General features: G+C 40.9%; 1 protein-coding gene across 2 annotated transcripts in view; it reads right to left on the reverse strand.

Moving 5' to 3' along the window:
* Positions 1-11,013, reverse strand: part of LOC126278987 (excitatory amino acid transporter) — a 355,583-nt gene extending 344,570 nt beyond the window's left edge. Inside the window, exon 1 of one of the 2 annotated variants that reach the window (XM_049979292.1) lies at positions 10,821-11,013. The gene's annotated coding sequence lies outside the window, so the exon portion shown is untranslated. Of the gene's footprint in view, positions 1-10,813 lie in introns of both variants that reach the window. The other variant, XM_049979293.1, reaches the window with a different exon arrangement.
* Positions 11,014-14,499: the final 3,486 nt, after the last annotated feature.

A 14,499-nucleotide genomic window follows, 5' to 3' on the forward strand; every position in this document is an offset into this window, starting at 1 on the left:
GATACCATATATCATAATGGAGTGAAAATAAGCAAAATGCCATTTTTTATAATTATACCTCCTATGTCTGACATCACATCGCATTGCAAACGCATAGTTTAGGCGCATTAGCAATTGGTTAGTATGTCGCTCCCAACTGAATTTATTATCAAGTTGTAATCTCAAGAATTTTACACTCTCAACTTATCCTATTTCCATGTCATCATATTTTCTACACACACTAGAAGGAAATCTCTTCGAAGTTCTGCACTGCATATAGTGGGTCTTTTCAAAGATTAATGACAGTGAATGGGCTATGAACCACTTATTAATGTCAGTAATTAGTGATTCTCCACGTTCAGGAAGACTTTCGGGGTTTGATGACAGTCGTTGAAACGCATTAATCCACAATGATCCATGTAGCGTACTCGAAAACTGGAGATGTGATGATTGGTGATCATTCCACCACACCATTGTGCGACATTTTCTTGCAACGGGGAAGGTTCAGAAATCGGGTGTAACCCAAATTTACAAGAATCATCGGGTGTCCATATATGCATCTCTGCTTGCTCGTAATCAATTGGCTCGTGAACAACGACTATTCCTGGGAACAAGCAATGGTGTCTTTATGTTAACATAAGAAAGAGAAAGGAATGACTGAGCCCAAACCAGTCATACAAAGACCTGCGTGCATCCACAAAGGATAATGCTATGCATATGGCGGAGTAGCGACGGATCAATGCACTACGAATTGCTTCTCCGAGGTGTGACCGTACTGCTGACATTTATTAAGTGAGACGTCTTGCAGACGCATTTCAAGAACAGTGATCAGAAAGAGTGTGACAAGTGATGCTAATCAAAGATAACACTCGCCCGCGTTCTGCTAGACTGACAAAAAACAATATAGGGGAGTTGCGTTGGAAAGTCATTCGGCACCCATCTTATTCACCTGATCTTGCGCACTCAGATTTTCACCTTTTCCGCTCTCTAACAACCTTCTCAAGGAACTTCCTTTCCGGATGCAAATGTGCTCCTAACATGGTTCGGCGAGTTCTTCGCCTCAAAACCACGTGGTTTCTACAGTTGTAGGACCTAAAAGTTACCCCAGCGTTGGCAGACTTGTGATTAGTGAAGAAGAATATGTAATTGATGAATAAAGTCTTTATTGAACATATCGAGAAACGCAGTGAACTTACGCAACAACCTAATAGAACAAAAATACATCTAAGTTTTAGGATGGGAAAATATAGCCTCTTGGCCAGCTCTCTCCCTTTGCAGATGCCTGTTCTCCGGGGTCTATCCATGTAGGCGAGTCGTTTTGACAGTAATCTATTTTACTACAGTACGTTTAAAATTAGTTGAAACTTTTGACGTTTGGCTCACCGGAGAGGGCGTGACGCAGTTGCCTGGGTAATAGCAATGGCGAGCCGTCTTTCCGCACCACGCCGCCAGCAGTTCGGTTGGTAAAGCGGCCCTGTTGCCACGCCGTGGATAAACAGTAGAACGTGGTCTCGCACGTTAGAGGCACCTAGGATCATTAGCTCTCGTTGTAAAGTGATATTTTCTAGCAGTGAAGTGTTCTACAGTCGTCAGCTATTCTGAACGAGTATTTTGTTTTGGCACTGCGTTAATAAGAACAGTGCAGCGAGTACGAAGACGAGATTCGCAATAAAAGTGGTCGTTCAAGAACACGTTCATCAGCTGTGAAGATTATGTTCAGTTGCAAATATTCCTCCAAATTAGACACTAGGAATGGACAATGCACAATACCACTCCACAATGCAGTGGAGGAAAGCGGCTTTTTTCCAGATACAAAGAAATGTTCGATTGGATAAAGTTGAAACTATCTTGTGTAAGGCAAAGTTAGTGGAACTTTTAGTACTTTACAAGCTAAAATATCCACACTAACAGTTCGTCGAGATGGCTAATGCTAGAGACCATCGTTTTACCTGACTTCCTTCGTATCATGCTCACTTAAACCCGACAGAATATATGGGGCTTGGTGAAAAGTGATGTGGCAGAAAACAGTGGGAAATTTACACTCAGTGAGATCGAAATGCTGACAAAAGAAGTCATTGCAAATGTTAGATCACAGGACTGGTTTCAAGTTGTCAGCCATACCAAGACTGTAGTTGAGACATGGATATGGACTGTGTCGAATTTTGCATAGTATGTTAAACGTATTGTTCCGTGTGTGTTCTTTTGCCTAAACACAGCAGAGTTCATAGGTATACATCTTACTAACGTTCTAATGTAGTTGAAATTGTGGCAGAATCCTAAAACAGCGTATTATGAAACTAGCAACTGAGGGCGATATACATCAATTGTTACGAGAAAGCTCATTCTCAGTATAAAAATAGATGTGCTGCTGCTTCGCTTACACTGTTGCAAAACCCACAGACATTTTCGTTTCACAGGCTTCATGGTCCTTCAAAATCACATTATTTCTTTTAAAAGAATCTGTATTTGCTTGAATATCGTGGTCAATATGGAAGTTTCGACTATTAAGCGTATGTCAGAATACTCTCCTCTCCGCGTGCTATCATTTACCAAAATCTTGTTTCGATATCTCAGACCGTTTATGACATATGAGGGATTTATGAATATTTCATTATGGCTTTCTCACTGGCAAGTGCGTTCGTGAAGGAGCCCTTTACATACATCTGTGGAAAACTTCCGTCCCATTTCATTATTGGCAATATTTTCAAGTGTTTGAAAGGGTTATGTACAATAGACTTTACACACACTTAGTACAGAAAAATAGTCTCATTCACAATCAATTTGGATTTCGGAAAGGATTGTCAACTGATCAAGCTATATTCACTTTTACAGATGTATTTGAATCAATAAATCAAAAGTTATTACCACTTGGAATATTCTGTGATCTGACTACAGCTTTTGACTGTTAAGCATGATCTCCTTGTGCAAAAGTTAAAATATTATGGAATAATAGGAGTAGCAGGCTAATGGTTCTCGTCCTATCTTTTTAACAGAAAACAGTGTGTGTCTGTATCAAGATTACCACATAACAACAGTCATTTAAAATATGAAACCATCAGACAAGGGGTGCCCCCCCCCCCCCCCAGGTCTTTATTTTAGGTCCCTTGTTGTTCCTGTTATATACTAATGACCTTCCATATGCAGTGTCACAAAATGCAAATTTTGTCTTATTTGCAGATGATACTAGTATTGGTATAAAAACCGGTACCCGTGATCTCACTGAGCAATCTGCTAATGAAATACTTGTATCAATGGGCGGTTCACAGCAAATGGATTGTCACTGAATCTTGACAAGACCCAGTACATACAGTTTAGTACCTCACAAAGAATACCTGACCCTATAAGTATAATGTATTTAAACAATGAAATTAAAGCTGTAGACTGTCAAATTTTAGGGCTACAAATTGACCACAACCTAAATTGGAAAACTCACACTCTAGACTTAATGAAACCCTTAGTTCAGCTACATTTTCAGTACGCATGATAGCAGAAATAGGTGATTTAAAAATGAAAAGTTTATTCGGCCTACTTCCATTCACAAATGAATTATGGAATCATCTTTTGGAGAAACTCCTCTCACAAAGAGAACATTTTCAAAATTCAGAAACGAGTCATTAGAATTATAACTCGTGTCAATCCTACATCATGCGGAGACCTCTTTAAGAAACTTGGTATCTACATTCATACTCCGCAAGCCACCCAACGGTGTGTGGAGGTGGGCACTTTACGTGCCACTGTCATTAACTCCCTTTTCTGTTCCAGTCGCGTATGGTTCGCGGGAAGAACGATTGTCTGAAAGCCTCCGTGCGCGCTCGAATCTCTAATTTTACATTCGTGATCTCCACGGGAGGTATAAGCAGGGGGAAGCAGTATATTCGATACCTCATCCAGAAACGCACCCTCTCGAAACCTGGCGAGCAAGCTACACCGCGATGCAGAGCGCCTCTCTTGCAGAGTCTGTCACTTGAGTTTGCTAAACATCTCCGTAACGCTATCACGGTTACCAAATAACCCTGTGACGAAACGCACCGCTCTTCTTTGGATCTTATCTATCTCCTCCGTCAACCCGATCTGCTACGAATCCCACACTGATGAGCAATACTCAAGTATAGGTCGCACGAGTGTTTTGTAAGCCACCTCCTTTGTTGATGGACTACATTTTCTAAGGACTCTCCCAATGAATCTCAACCTGGTACCCGCCTTACCAACAATTAATTTTATATGATCATTCCATTTCAAATCGTTCCGCACGCATACTCCCAGATATTTAACAGAAGTAACTGCTACCAGTGTTTGTTCCGCTATCATATAATCATACAATAAAGGATCCTTCTTTCTATGTATTAGCAATACATTACATTTGTCTATGTTAAGGGTCAGTTGCCACTCCCTGTACCAAGTGCGCATCCGCTGCAGATCTTCCTCCATTTCGCTACAATTTTCTAATGCTACAACTTCTCTGTATACTACAACATCATCCGCGAAAAGCCGCATGGAACTTCTGACTATCTACTAGGTCATTTACATATATTGTGAAAAGCAATGGTCCCATAACACTCCCCTGTGGCACGCCAGAGGTTACTTTAACGTCTGTAGACGTCTCTCCATTGATAACAACATGCTGTGTTCTGTTTGCTAAAAACTCTTCAATCCAGCCACACAGCTGGTCTGATATTCCGTAGGCTCTTACTTTGTTTATCAGGCGACAGTGCGGAACTGTATCGAACGCCTTCCAGAAGACTAGGAAAATAGCATCTACCTAACAACTACTTCTCAGTACATATACTCATGATATCCTTTGTCATTTCCAAAATGTGTCTTTTTACACAAAATAGTGCAAAACATGATTATAATACCAGACCCAAAAACAATCTGTTTAAGGACTATAAAAGTTTAACATTAGTACAAAAAGGAGTCAAATACATGTGTACTCATATATTCAATAACTTATCAGAGCATATCAAAGGTTTCAGAGTGAATTAAAGAACTTCCTGTTGGCTAACTCCTACTCCATCGATGAATATCTTCACAAGGATTATAGCTCATAACTCTGTCTGCATTAGAAGTATCTGACTAAAAAAGTATCTACATCCCAGAGACATCTCCAGGCGATCCATGGAAAACGATAAATGTAATGTAGTCCCATTTTCTCGGCATTGGAGACAATAGCGATATCCTTCGAGGTTTAAAGAATAATTTAACGGTTTATCTACATTTTACATGCAGCAACTAGAGACCTGATAAACACCAAACGCAAATTCATAGAGACCTATTTTTCGCCCCAAACTTTAAGAATTTCTTTCAGTTATTTAGCTAATACCGAAACATCACAATAATTATGACCATTAACGAAATTATAGGTCATTCATCATGAGTCGGACGAATGAAGCTATAAGACGTGCAAGACTTGGAGTTTATTACCGTATAGTTTGTTTAAAATCGATTGAGAAAGACTGCAGCTCGGCTAGCTTGTGCGGCTGACAGGTTACGAGCCGAGCAAGCCTGGCGTTGCTGGCGTTACCGTCGCCTGCCGACGAGTTCAGCACACGCTGGCAACTGCGCCGTACTTAACTGTGACAAGTCGCAACTAATTTTAAACGCACTTAAGGAATCATCCTAGGGCACGTAAAATGGATAGTTGCAGGTTGCCTATCTGACGGTTTACAGGGGTAATAAAAGTTTTTATTTTCAATTTTTCATCTAAGTAGTGACCGAACTAAAAACATTAAAATACTGAATATATAATCACTAAGTTGTATCATCTTACTTGAAACGCCCAACACAGTAACAGAAGTATTATTACAGTTGTAAATTATGAGTCTTAGGGCAGTGTAATGCGCGGCTCACAAAACCCCAGACAATATCCATCCAGTGTTTGAGAATGATAGCTTTTACCGATTTGCAACAAATTTACATACAATTTGAAACTTCTAGGAAATATCTTCCTCGTTAACATCCCCACAAACTGATGAGAGCCAAAAGTTTATCATTTACTAGATTTTCGCTGTCAGGCAGTAAAACTGGCATATCAAGCATGACGATTTATTACTTCTTTCCTTTGACTTCATCCACAACGCATTCTTCAGACAGTATACAGATTTACCACTGAATATACCTGCCAAATTGTTACTCAACGATACAGTTTACGAAATATGACGTTATAACGATTGAGGTTAGTGATAAACTAGTTTTTGCTTGGAACGTAAAGCAAATTACTCAGAACATATTCATCTGTTGTGTGATGACAAGAGCAATTAACAGCTTCAAACAGACTTTAAACTAAACTTCAAACCCTTTCTAATAATTTTCTCACTTACATGCTCAATACCAATATTTATCATATTTGTAATCAGAAGTAGGAATCTACTTTATACATGGGAGTTCGATTCTTTAAATAATCAGAGTTAACTGCTAGGCTCCTAATCCATGAAAAACACACCACAAAACACACACAACAGCAAAAAACACACACACAGCAGCACAACACAGCGTCCTGCCTGACAAATCTTGAAAGTGACCGACAACATTCTTGGCAAAACTTTCTTGACTAGACGGCAGGACTAGACAGATACATAGCTTTACAGAAATCGTAGAACATCCAACCCAAGATTCCCCACTCATAGATTTTAGTAAGGGAACAGTTTCAATTCTGATACTCTTTGCCAGAGTCTGGTTCAGACCCAGAACCTTGCTGTCAATGGGCACTGCTCTTACCAGCTGAGCTAGCTAGGCAGGCGCTTATCACGATCTGGCTTTGCAGCATAGCGTCTACCAGTACGTCTCTCCTACGTTGGCTGCAGCATCCATTTTTCCAAAAGCGCTACTTAAGCAAGTTTTGCAAGAGATATACGTGGAGTTTTGGATGTAGGACAGAATTATTGGAGGACATTTACATGAGAGGGTAAGTACGTGGATCGCCCCTGCATTTGTTAAGGGCATTGTCCATGAAATGCACGTTAATGTTCTGGCACACAGTTTTATTCTGGCATGAGTTTCGAAAAACCGCAGAATGAAGGAGTCATTCTAGTGTGACTTTTAATGGTATAAACTTTAGTTGTCCATAGCGATATCAACACAGATGATATGCTAGGTTATCGTATTCAGGGAGAAAATGTTTTTCGTCGTGTCAAAACCTGTTCTCTTTTGGTTCTTCTATGATATCTTGAAGATTCTACGAATCTTAAAAACATTATAAATGAAGTAGCGCTTATGTGACGATAGCGTAGGAAGCATTCGAATAAGAAAGAAATCACATCAGTTTTAAGTATCTGCCCTATGCTATCAGTTCCCACTAACAGACGTTTGCTGAACAGTATCAGGCTAAATTATCACAGTTATCCTGAGGTTGCAGTAGGGGTTAATGTGACCACTGTCTAATTTACTTACTATCAGTGGAGTAGGGTCATGTACGTGGGTTATTCCCTGATTCTTTTTAGCTGTGAAGAATCTTAAAATGTAGATCGCTTTCAGTTCTGTCACCAAAACATAGAGTAGGTAACAATTTTTTAAAAATTGCCTACACGTTTTTTTTTTTTTACAGATAGCAAATTGTATCCCCCGCTAACATCAAGAAGATTACTTTCTTGTTTTCAGACGAAAAAATATGCCTTCCGCTAACATTCCCGCGGCTGGCTTGCGTAATGGTTTTTTTACACTCTTTAAGAGTGACGCATAGGGCTCTTGCTGGTGAATATTGACGTGCTCTAGCTCGTTCGTGTCATCAAAATCGATTCCTAGTGAAATAAAAACGTCATTCATGTTCGACACTGCGGCTAACTGAACAACTTTTTTTTTCGTTTTGCTGAAATGGCGCTCTCTCTTTAGCTTCACATTTCATAGTAAACTCATCAGTCCCAAATACGGGGGAGGGAGGGTGGGAGGACAAACCGGGGTATGTGCTCGACGCGGCAATTTCACGGGGCGCCAAATTCATATTCTTGAGGGAAAAAAACCTTGTCTTACAATGCGCCTATCACCCAGCGCACGTTGGTCTATCGGTTATTCATACGATTTTGAAAGCATCCTTGTTGGTTTTTTAACATTTTGGGGCACACTAAGTAGATTTGTTAATGAATTGTAAGTTTATTTTTGAATGCGTGCTTAGTGTACGTGACATCTCTGACAGGGGAATCCACGAAGCATCTAGAAATAAACTTCCCAACAGACAAAAGGGGACGGGGCTGTACGAGCTGAGCCGAATAAATCCGAATGGATGAATGCCAATCGCCGTTAGTTTATGTGGTTGAGTGTGCGAATGATAAACATTGTTACAACTATTAGCCAAATCTATAGAATCGGACTACCATGGTGGAAATAAACGATTAACAGGAATAACAGGTAAGAAAGATTACATATTATCTTCTCGGTGTATCCAGAAATATAGAGTTGTGACAAAATTTTTACCAGATCGCTGCAGTACTAAGGATCAGTTTTATAGTCTCCGGACAGCAGCCGCTTAAAGTTCTATTCTCGGAATAGCACGGAAAGCGCGTTGTACGAACACGTAATAACGCCTAACCAGAGAATAAACCTGAAATAACTAAATAATTGATTCTGGAAGGATTAGTGAAGTTAATCGGAGAAAAGTTTTGACAGTGACAGGAATAGTTACAGAATTAGTGTTGACAAGATTGGTTGTTAGAACGAGGAAGGAGAAGAAACGGGGACATCACATATAATACGTCGACTCCAAATTGATAACAAAATTTCGTACTACTACTACTACTACTACTACTACTACTAACTCGATTTCGTGCTTGAGAAACAGCGTATGAATGAATTGTGAAACTGTTTCTTAGCATAAAACTTTTTGCTCGTAGTAGGTCTAATAGACATTTGATATTGGCACTTCGTGAATTATATTATTTATCTAAATGAGATAGATAAAAATGACCATGTGTGCCAAAACAATCTAGCTTATTAGACCTGTGTTACAATTACTGCAATATTAGAAAGGCCTATTTCGTTTTATCTGGCAGACACCTACAAAATAGACGTAATCAAATCGAGAAACCACACTAGTCTAGGGTACTATTCGTATTAACAGCTTTTTCAGCATTAGACAACGACGTGTTGAGTTTTCATGGAGCAAAAAGTTTGGTAATCGATTCTTTCGCAGAAAGTAAAGCACGCCGTGTGAAGCTGTAGCAAGATTAGAGAGAAAAAGTGCTGGGAACTAAGGATTTAAGAAATGTGTACGTCTTTCTTGTTTCTTGTCTTTACTGGTTTTATGCTTCCTATATCAAATTTTATGTCGCACAGAAGAGGAAATTTTAGCAAATAGGCAAATTTTCTGAAGAGTTCTTATTCTCCCGGCAACAAATAATTCCAGCCAGTATTAATTGTGAGTTGTTTTTTTTAAGAGGGTATGATGTCAAACCACCCGACTGCGGGCAGGAGAGGAACCACGAGACATTTTAATTTCTCGCAAATTGTAGATTGCAGCTATCAGTCGTCCTTTTTTAATTTCCACTGTCCTGAATATATGTTTGATATGATGAGGCGCGGCAAATGCACTTTGGCACACTTAAGACCTAATAACTTGTCCTGCATTTCCTCGAACATATGTGTTTTGTACAGTGTTTTTTTTCTAAAAAAGTTTGAGGGTACTCCGACATAGGATATAAAGTAGCGAAAATTACCTATCAGTGAAGCATGGGATACCACCCGTCTACTTTTAGCCATGACGACATCAACATTTCGAACTAAAAAAAAAGGTATCGGACTCTTCAGTTGACTCCATCTCAAATGAAGCAGGCGATACCGAGAAACACCGAAACATACAAGAGAATGTGCTATCGAACACTTCAGTTTAGATCACCTCAAATGAAGCACACGATTCCCATCAACTCCTGAATAATAAAAGAAAATGGTATCGTACACTCCAATTGACCTATAATACATCACAGATGAAACAAGTTAGTCCAACCAACCCTAGAAGTCAATGACATCGCTTTTCCCACCAAAAACTGTACTGGTATCGTCCGTATTACAACTACCAATACGAAAAAAAAGAAATTCACGTCCGTGAAATAAATCTTTGGCACTCTTCCAATTTCTCAACATCGTAAAAAAAATCCTTTGGCGACGATAAAAGTTTAGGGGTACGCATACCCCAGCGTTCCACCAGAAAAACAGCACTCGTTTCATATATTAAACTCTTTGGACAGAGGTGCGCTACAAAAGGAACAGAGTTTTGCGAAATATTTTTTTTTTTTTTAATTTTTGATGGCCTATCAAATTCTTGCCCCGGTTTGGAAATATCGTGAGTCCGGGGTTGAAATTCATACGTGATGTCTAAACTTTCATCCCCGCCTGGAAATTTGCGTGAACTGAATATTAGCTCAGAATCCTGTTCGCTTGCTGTTAAAACCTGCACTTGCTGTTAAAACCTGCACTGTTTTCCGTCGGCAAACAGAATTAACTGTTAACAGTTGTCCGGCTACATGACTACTTAACACGAAAACAGAACGCTACAGAGGGACGAGGTGTAAATTTTACAGGAGGTATAACCCTTAAAGTAGGTAAACTTCAAACATATTTCTCTTTCTATGATATAGTAGAAGCTCCTCGAGGCACTATTCCATGTAAAGAGAAATAAAACTACAAAAAAAAAAATGCTTTACGCTAGAATTAATCAAGCCTAGAAGTTGCAGTAGCTCGGTACTGCGACTATCTCAGCTGTACTGTCTAAACACAGCACACGTGTTCTCCAGATACTATGTACCAACACTGGAAGAAAAGGGAGTTAAAGCAAAACGAAATGCTACCAACACAAATCTACGAAATGCGCAGCTCCCTTAATTAACGCACTGAAAAGAAACACTGCACTTACTACGTACAGGGATCTAGTCACCCGTATTCGGACCGGGGCCTCCACGGACAAAGAAGAAACTTTCCGCGCTTGGACACACTCAATGTTTATCTCCCATACTGACGCGTAAACTGGCTTACGAAGCCAGCGCGCTGCCCCGCTGACATTTCAGAGTCCACATTCTCGCCAAACGTTCCCAAGGGTTCCGCGGCGGTAGAAGACAGCGCCGCCGCCCGCAGGCTGCCCATTCCCCCCACCAACCGAAGCCGCTGCAGATGCTGCCAACCTATCGGCCGCGCACGTAACCAGTAGGTACACCCGTCATTTGTACCCTTCGAGGCCCGCCCACGATCTGGCGTGTGAAGTCTGTCGCGCACGCGGGTAAAAATAACTTGACAGGTGAACTAACGTCCAAATGCTGTCGTCACAATCCAAGTGAAGTAAGTGACGTAAGGAAAGTTACTTGTGTGCAGCCCCTGCTTCCTAATAACATCTTCTGGACCCTGAAAGCAGTGGCCCCGTATTCGGCGGGCCGTAAGAAACGACAGTTCGCGCAAAACTTCATAATCCACTACTGCGTTGTTATAACCAATAGAAGGATATGCCGGCCACTGTGGCCTAGCGGTTCTAGGCGCTTCAGTCCGGAACCGCGCTGCTGCGACGGTCGCAGGTTCGAATAATGCCTCGGGCATGGATGTGTGTGATGTCCTAAGGTTAGTTAGGTTTAAGTACGGTAGTTCTAAGTTTTAGGGGACTGATGACCACAGATGTTAAGTCCCACAGTGCTTGGAGCCATTTTTGAGAAGGATATAACCAGCGGACGTTAAATATACTGCTGTTTTCATAATCTTGCATTAAATACTATTTCTTCTTTTTTCTTTCGTCGAGTCCGTCCAACTGAGAATCACCTAAAATAATTACTCTGAGGGGTCGTGCTTTCGAATGACGTTCTTCTTCCTATCTTACCAGTATGTTCGGTAATTTTCTTGCCCTGTTGTTGTTTTTATTCCTGTGTTATTTTTACAAGATTCCTCTCTTTCTTCTCCATTTTCTTCTAATTCTCTTACTTACTGCACAAAGCGCTTGTGGTTTTATAACTGTTTCATAGCGTCTAATTTTCGCATTAACGGAAGTTTTTTCGTTGTAGGTGTCCCTGGAGAGTTGATACACTCTCTCCATCTTCTGGGCTATGACGTTTTTTTCTTCTTTGGTCAGTCCACTGGTGCAAATAATTTGTCCGGGGTGTTAAAATTTTTAAACTTCGTCAATTTTCCTTGGCTCTGAGCAATGTGGGGCTTAAAATCAGACGTCATCAGTCCCCTACACTTAGAACTACTTAAATCTAACTAACCTAAGGACATCACACACATCCTTGCCCGAGGCAGGATTCGAACCTGCGACTGTAGCAGCCACGTGGTTCCGGACTGAAGCGCCTAGAACCGTTCGAACACCGCGGCCGGCTAATTTTCCTTAAAAGTGAATTCATCGACTTGGGTACATCAACGATATTTCTGATACATTCGACATATGCAGGACTGCTTGCTCTAATATTCTTCAGAGAAGGTTTAAACCTTCTAGGCGCTTCAATCTGGAACCGCGCGACCGCTACGGTCGCAGGTTCGAATCCTACCTCGGGCATGGCTGTGTCTGATGTCCTTAGGTTAGTTAGGTTTAAGTAGTTCTAAGTTCTAGGGGACTGATTACCTCAGATGTTAAGTGTGGTGTCACCGCCAGACACCACACTTGCTAGGTGGTAGCCTTTAAATCGGCCGCGGTCCAGTAGTATACGTCGGACCCGGGTGTCGCCACTATCAGTGATTGCAGACCAAGCGCCGCCACACGGCAGGTCTAGAGTGACTTCCTAGCACTCGCCCCAGTTGTACAGCCGACTTTGCTAGCGATGGTTCACTGACAAATTACGCTCTCATTTGCCGAGACGATAGTTAGCATAGCCTTCAGCTACGTTATTTGCTACGACCTAGCAAGGCGCCATGATCAGTTTCTATTGATGTTGTAAATCATGTACCGCCAAGAGCGACGTTCGTCATTAATGGATTAAAGTTAAGTATTCCACCAGCTACGTCCGTTTTTCTCAATTCTAATTCCCTTGTCCTGTTCCAGACCTCAAGGCAGCCTGCGTGAGCTAAAACGCGTGCATTTCGGCCTCCTTTAGTAATCCTGGTTGGCTCTCCTGCCAACCACAACATTAAATCCCATAGTGCTCAGGGCCAATTGAACGATTTTGTGAAGTTTTATATGGGTGACAGCTAATTGTAGACCTTTGTCAAAGACGGCAAGATCATCCGTAAAGGACAGGCAGCTCGTTTTGATTCCTTTGTGTTTCGTCCTAATTTTTTGTTGTTGATTTATTCCAACATTTTGTAGTGTACTATCCCACTCTCCTAATGATTCGTTTTCCCAAAACGCAATACAGGGGACAGTCTATCCGGTTGCCGACTTCCTGTTCTGATTTAAAACATTCAAAAATTTCGCCTCGAAATTCAACTTCTCATTTAGTGTTCATGAGAGACTAAGTAGTTTATTATCTACTCGGCATCATTGTAGCGTAGAGATTAGGGGCTGTGTATCGATAAAATCGTAAAACTGTTTAATATCCATAAAGATGATGACATAGTTATGCCTCTTCATCGTGCAATGCTCCGTTTTTTAATTGAGGTTGAAGATTCGTTCCACATATGATCTTTCTTTGCGGAAACCTCTTTGATATTCCCATATATGTTCGTCGACTTGCTGTTCCAGCCTTGTTAGTACTGCACCAGAATGAATTTCGTATAGTAAATAATATTTCATTCATTTGATTCTGTACCACATACAGCCGGCCGCGGTGGTCTCGCGGTTCTAGGCGGTCAGTCCGGAACCGCGCTACTGCTACGGTCGCAGGTTCGAATCCTGCCTCGGGCGTGGATGTGTGTGGTGTCCTTAGGTTAGTTAGGTTTAAGTAGTTCTAAGTTCTAGGGGACTGATGACCACAGATGTTAAGTCCCATAGTGCTCAGAGCCATTTGAACCATTTTTTGCACCACATACAAGATGACTATTCGCTCTCGGATAGTAAAGTAGTCTCACACTGAAGCGTTACTTCTTACGAATCATAAACTCTAGTTTACATGTATTCCACGTTCTAGTAATGAGAAAAACTGTCTAAAACAAATTATTGTAAAGTAAACAAGAAAACCAATACAGATCTAAAACGTAGGAAACACTAATTCAACTGTTTTCAAATCATACAAAGCGACCTGTTTTAAATAATGACAGAAAATGTAAAATTATTTACTTAAGATTTTAATGCCCCTTCGGCAGCGAGGTGATCAGAGACGGATCACAAGCCACAACAAGCGAAGGAAAACGCCCTCGCCATGGCAAACGAACCATCGTCTGAAGTATGAGCTCATATACAGGGTGGACCATTGATAGTGACCGGGCCAAATATCTCATGAAATAAGCATCAAACGAAAAACTACAAAGAACGACACTCGCCTAGCTTGAAGGGGGAAACCAGATGGCGCTATGGTTGGCCCGCTAGATGGCGCTGCCATAGGTCAAACGGATATCACCTGCGATTTTTAAATAGGAACCCCCATTTTTTATTACATATTCGTGTAGTAAGTAAAGAAATATGAATGTTTTAGTTGGACCACTTTTTTCGCTTTGTCATAGATGGCGCTGTAATACTCACAAACGTATAAG

The sequence above is a fragment of the Schistocerca gregaria genome, chromosome 6 (genome assembly GCF_023897955.1).
Source record: "Schistocerca gregaria isolate iqSchGreg1 chromosome 6, iqSchGreg1.2, whole genome shotgun sequence".
Classification (NCBI taxonomy): Eukaryota; Metazoa; Arthropoda; class Insecta; order Orthoptera; family Acrididae; genus Schistocerca; species Schistocerca gregaria.